General features: G+C 34.2%; 1 long non-coding RNA gene across 1 annotated transcript; it reads right to left on the minus strand.

Moving 5' to 3' along the window:
- Positions 1–273: 273 nt before the first annotated feature.
- LOC149682694 (uncharacterized) lies at positions 274–701 on the minus strand. Its single transcript, XR_016365513.1, has 3 exons — positions 627–701; positions 440–484; positions 274–356 (listed from the first exon to the last, which is right to left on the minus strand). It is a non-coding gene; the product is annotated as an uncharacterized LOC149682694 (long non-coding RNA).
- Between the last annotated feature and the right edge of the window lie 5,886 nt (positions 702–6,587).

Raw genomic sequence — 6,587 nt, forward strand, 5'->3', positions numbered from 1 at the left:
ATTCTGACCAATCATGATGGACCACAATTTTGAGCCTCTCGGATCGGTGTGTATTGCGGTAAAAGCAACTAGAAAGCGAATATTTATATTTGTCTATTCACAGCTCCCATCTTTTCCCCTGATGCTGTGATAGAGAAGAGTCGGTTTGTGCAGAGGAAGTCGGCCATTTTTCGGTCCCTTTAGAGATGCAGCTTTCATGCTATGATAATGGTTCTCCTAATTCACTAGCTAAGTTGTATAAAGAAACACCACGATTTTGATAAAAATAACTAGCCTTCATTTGTGGTTTGTGGTTGAAAACTATCATGGTATGACTTCGAAGCTCTTCGTATATTTCGAGTCTCGTTCCCAATTCTCTAAAAAAAGAAAATTGAAATATTTCCTGTGATTATAAATATCTCGTAGCAATAGTAAATTATTATTATTAATAATAACACACCTGTTCGTGGATGCGTGTAGTACCACATAATCGTAGTATTCCACTCTGAAATGATAGATGTATTTTCAATTAATTCATACAGATTAAAAAGTCAACGAGGTTTAAAACATGCAAAACTACACGTAACATCTTAATTTAATAAAAAATTACTTAATATGTTTCGTAGGCAAAGAAGCTTTTTACTTACCTGCACGCATTCGGACATTTCTGCTTGCATTTAGCCATTTCTTGATCCAAACTGATTCGACTACTACATTTTCCTGAAAATGTAAGTACTGATTCGTAAACCTTAAGTCTGCATTGGCCAGATTTTGAATGGTTTAGTTATTTAGTACAGTAAATCCGCGTAAAAATCTTGCAATTAGATACTGTAGAACCCATTATTTACAAGCAATTTAAGTGCTAGTGGTATTTGATAACAACCTACACCTTCCCATAATGTAATTAGAGAACGTTATGAACTAATGATATTTAAGTATTTGTAAAACCATAAAGTTGATCTTTATTTTATAAACTCAATCTTCCATTTTATCAAAAATAAATAGGTATAACAAAAAGTGAGGCACTACAGAAAACATAGGCGAAGTATGATTGACGTTGCCTTGGCTTAAAAAATTCATGCCCGGGGTAAAGCAAGAACGAGAGGAAGAAATCCTAACCTCACTCCATAAACTTCATGCCGAGCCCGTAGGAAGACTTTGATCCCATTTAGTCATAAACTTTTTGTTATTTTTTATTCATTTTTGATTATACTAAAATATTGATCAAATGTTTAAATTTCGCAATATTCCATTCTTAAAAAAGCATTAAACTTCGGATAATTTTCAAAAATATACATAGTCATGAAATAGGAGCAAACGTGAGCTACTCCATAGAAGCTAATCCGTAGAGGTGGGTTTATTTGTAGGTCCTGATGATCGTCTTAGTTTGTACGACACATTTGATTCTTACAATACTTGCCTTTCTCCGTTTCGTTACAAGCATAATATCCGTCTATGAAGGCAATGGGTGAAGGTATACAACCGCATTCATAGTTCAGTTTCATCCATAAGCAATTATAGTAACACGTCTATTAATTAGAGTAAAGATACAAATAAAAATAAAAGAAATTTTCTTCAAAAGGCTTAAGGCTAAAACCTCTTTGCTAAGGTTCCAGAAATACTTTTCTTTCTTGTAGAGTTTTCTGTAATCCAAACAGTTTGTACGATATGGCGGTTCAAGTTCGTAAACAACCAGCTACATTGAAAAAAAAATGTTCTTGATAAACGAAGAATTTAAACTGCAGAACATACAGCGCTGATGCAAGTTATTGCCTTAGTTTTGAAAGTCATTTCTGATTGCGTTTTCCAGGGCCTAATATTAACATACCACCATGGAGCAAAGTTTGAGTTGTTTCAAACATTTAAAAAATGGGTAGAGAATAGAGAGGCTGAGCTGCGATCTAGAACGTCTTAAGGATATTTTCATTATATGTTCATAGAAAATGCCACAATTGCTGTCTTTTCTACTTTAACTTAAACACGATTAGATTATATTTATTATATTTCTTTTACTTTATAGTATAACTAGTTATGAAGTCAAATCACTTAAGTATTTTTATTATAGAAAGGTATTGAAATGAATTTTAACCTTAATTTGGTTATCGTAAAGTTAGGTTACTATTACAATCATATTGAAAACAAGTGGTCTTTATTTTGTTACATTGCCTTAGAAATAAGTTCCTTAACAATACACAACCGATGTTCGGCCCCGTACCAAATAAGCCTTAGATCATGGAGCTGTATTTTAGAAGGACCGAAGGAGTTGAGACTCCTGCTTTCTCCTCTTTTAAGAAAAGATTAGATCTTGTTTGTCCATAAAAAAATGGGATTTGAAATTCGACCCTCTTTCGAAAGTAAGACGAGCCTATGCAAATAAGAAAGATGGCCGCGTGTCTTTTCTTTCGTTTTCAATTGACGGCTATCAGTCAATTATTTACAGCTACATGTTTAAAATGAAGTGCGCCCGAAAAAGGATCGAGTAATGTGTCAGAAGGTACCTTTTGAAAACTGATTTTAAAGATGCTGCCGAATGAGACTAAATATGATCTTATGTTTCGATTTGGTATGACGTATGAGTTGTGCAAAAAGACATCGATTCCAAAGGTAGAGCGGCCGTGTCTTTCATAAACCGAATCAGACGATATCATGAACTCAGCATGTTCTGGTTTAAAGTGAAAAGTATGACCCCAAGCAACGTTTAAAACAACGCAAGGCTCGTAACCAGTGGATATCCACATGCTGCAGAAATAACAGAAGAAATTAGACTAGAAATTATATTATATCAGAAGGGAATAATAGGATAATTGAGCCATATTGGTTCAGGAAGGTTACGTGAAGCCGACTAAGCTCAAAGGTAACCTGAAAATTCACGGAAATACACAGCGTAAAACCAAATTATATGAATAGTAGTACCCAGATTACGCCACTCTTAACTTTTTCCTAACTCTATCTGCAACAGCGTCAATAGCTATTCGTTTTAAGAATGCTGATTAGACTCTTATCTATTATTTCATTCTCAGGCGCTGAGTATCGTCATTTAATGTCACGACGATGGCAGAAGCTCGTAAGCCAATCAGGGAAGGAGAGGTAATTTGAGGTTGGTCAGAATGGTATGTTATCGATTGGGCGTGTTATCATAACAGCATTGTCCAAAACGGCTTTTTCATAAACGCGTTTGCCATTATAGCCATTTCTCGTTTCAGCGCATTTTGATTACAGCGTTTATATCTTGAGCGTTGTTTCGTATTGTTGAAGGTATAAGTATTAGAGCTCGGCATTATCTATCCATTATCCACGTTATTTTATCCATAATCCAGAATTATCAACAGAAGTTGTATATTAAATCGAATTATGTCCACAACATTTATCTATAAATAATCGATTATTCACTATTTCACGGATTACGGATGGATAATGCCGAGCTCTAATTAGTATTGATTTCAGCTTTAGGTTTGAATTTTAATGGTTGTCAAACAAACAGTTTCGTGGTCTAGTGTGTTAATGCGTTTTAATGTTTGGTTGGGATGGGTTATTTGAACTCCTTTAAATTACCTTCCACCTTATCCAAAATATCCTCCTATTAATTAGCTGCCACCTTTTCCAAAATATTCTCCTATTAATTAGCTGCCACCTTTTCCAAAATATTCTCCCATTAATTAGCTGCCACCTTTTCCAAAATATTCTCCTATTAATTAGCTGCCACCTTTTCCAAAATATTCTCCTATTAATTACCTACCACCTTTTCCAAAATATTTTCCTATTAATTAGCTGCCACCTTTTCCAAAATATCCTCCTAATAATTAGATGCAACCTTTTCCAAAATATTCTCCTATTAATTGGCTGCTACCTTTTCCAAAATATTCTCCAATTAGTTAGCTGCCACCTTTTCCAAAATAATTTCCTATTAATTAGCTGCCACCTTTTCCAAAATATACTCTTATTAATTTTCTGCCACTTTTTCCAAAATATATTCCGCAAACCAGTCCATAACCTGAGGATCACAAACGGTTATGAAACGCTGTAGTGCTAAACCGCTGGTTGGGAAAATAGCGCTATATTGAGAAACGCGGAAACAGCAACCGCTGTTTTGGGAAATAGCGCTGTATTGAGAAACGCGGAAACAGCAACCGCTGTTTTTTTTGGGAAATAGCGCTGTATTGAGAAACGCGGAAACAGCAACCGCGGTTTTGCTTCCACGCGGTTTTGCAAACCGCTGTTTTGGGCACCGCTTTACTCCAAAACGCTCTTTTGAAAACAGCTCAACTACCCGTGAACCGGTAAGAATATCTTTACTGACGTAAAGAATTACGGATATAGCAAGTGCCACTCTTAATATTATTCTCTTCTCTTAATATTTACACTTCATTTCTCTTTACGTTTGCGCGGTATGAAAATGTAAACCGACTTGGAATGAAACTGAAGAACGTTCCATATCGTAAATGATATCCATTTTTTAACTATTGTATTAATAAAATCTTATAGGGAATTCAAAAAAAAATCTAGTAAATTAAATAAGGGTGTATATACGACTGATTGGAAGTAGAAATAACTTATCCTTAAAAGTTTACTGAAATTTCAGGTTTCATTTAGACGTTCCGAAGGTATACACTAGAACATTTCTGGGAACGAGCTTAACTGTGTTTTTACCATTTCAAATATATCTTCCATCTTCGACAATAGGCCTTTTCTAAAGTCAGGAGTAAATTAGTATGATGTTTGACCACCTCGTAAGTTATGATAAAACATCCGGTATAGGAATCCAGAGACATTAGATATGGCTTTAAAAATAGTTATTTGGTGGACTGGTAACAATGAAGCTTAATGTAACGTCTATGGATCTACATACCAGTTGTTCCATTTTAACCCTACATCATGCAGAATTGCAGATGATACTACTGCCCTCTTTAGAAAAGGGTATATTCTTTGGTCTCATAAACTCATGAAATACATTTAACAAGGAGCATTTTAAGAATCTGTAATAAAATATTTCATATTTTTGAAGCATTTGAACTATTGAACTGATTTTCAGAGGGAATTTAAAGGACGCTTACGGGTTTCTCTTTTATGGTCAGAAATTGGAGAAGTTAAGTGATTGCGATTCCCTTACCTTATACACTCTTCATTAGATAACACTGTGTCGTTATCAATAGCAAAGTTATTGTGGCGGAACGAGCATTTTTCCACTACGTTCATGCGATTCTCTGGTCGACTCATGAAAGCCAAGGCGTCTTCGCTTCGAGCTATATCCTTAGTTATTGGTTTCCAAATTAGAGCGTTACTGTATTTAAGTAGCAGTAATTAATTTAGCAAAAAAAGTAACAAGGTTTACCTTTTTATGACAAAAACCATGAGAAATATTTCGTCTACATAGAAGTGTGTCTAAAAGTCTGAAAAAAGGTTAACTAAACAGCTGAGTAAAGTCAAAATTAATGAAATAATATTCGTAAAATGTATGGTTCGGATGAACAAAATATTTCAATAAATTAATGGTTATAATACAATGCAATTTCATTTGCTTTGCTTGTCAAAACTTTCACAAGCAGTAAATGTTTATAGATTTGGATAATTGTACTTCTGTTCAATGGAATTAAGTTACTGTTCATTGGGAAATATTTGTTTTTTATTTCGTTTGGATGGGATTTCTATCCTCAGGCATTCTGTCCAATGGGACACGAGCGTTAATTTACGATTTTGGCCAATCGTCCATAACTAATTATTTTAATGAAATTTCAATAAAACCGTTCAAAATCTTTCGGATAATATTAGTTTTGAAAAAGGGTTAAATTCTAATATTAAATATATATTGACTAATTAGGTTATCGCAGAAAATTTATATATTGCCTTGGTGAAATATTGGTTTGCATAACTTCCCTGTAAACTGTCTGCTTCATTTCCTAATTATGTTTAATTAAAAATCTAAGACTACGAAAGCAAGAGTTTTTTCAAATTAACAACTATTGCAACCTAGCTTTGCAAAAATTCAACGCATAAAAACATTTTACTTGTATGTAACCCGCCGCAAAAGAATAGCCCATAAACAAGAACTAGAATTATAATCCACTAATTTGTAGATAATGAATAGAAAATAACGAGCTATAGGTGAGTAATGGTTTGACGGGAGATTCAAATGTCGATTCAGAATGGGGCTAGATTATGAGGTTTGAAGCGCCCTCTGCAAATGGAACCTAAATTTTAGATTTGGATCTTCGTCTTAATCATGGAGATTTTTATAGAATAGGGTCCATTTTCCCTGTTTTTGGGAAAGGGTAAAATCCGGAGAAGATTAACTAGTTTCACGGTTTAGTATTTTGTGATTTTGATGCACTAGACTAGATCCCGTATACAGTATACGTTTTCTTGATACAATTATGAATTGAAACGATGCAAAGTACTATATTGCGCGTTTGTATTTAATGTATATTCAATACGTACTCTTTATTGAAGCAGAGCGTAATGCCGGGAAGACTATTTGGCTTTTTTACCAAGACTTCCGCATCAACAGTCGTGGGAAACCCAAAATACACAACACAATAACTAATAAGTTGATGTAAACAAAATGCAGTGCAAATGAGATAAACTATGAGTTTAAAACGCGACCGACTTATACA

This window comes from Phalangium opilio, unplaced genomic scaffold (assembly GCF_054372755.1).
Source record: "Phalangium opilio isolate 3A_F unplaced genomic scaffold, DU_Popi_V2 ptg000038l_1, whole genome shotgun sequence".
NCBI classification, from domain to species: Eukaryota; Metazoa; Arthropoda; class Arachnida; order Opiliones; family Phalangiidae; genus Phalangium; species Phalangium opilio.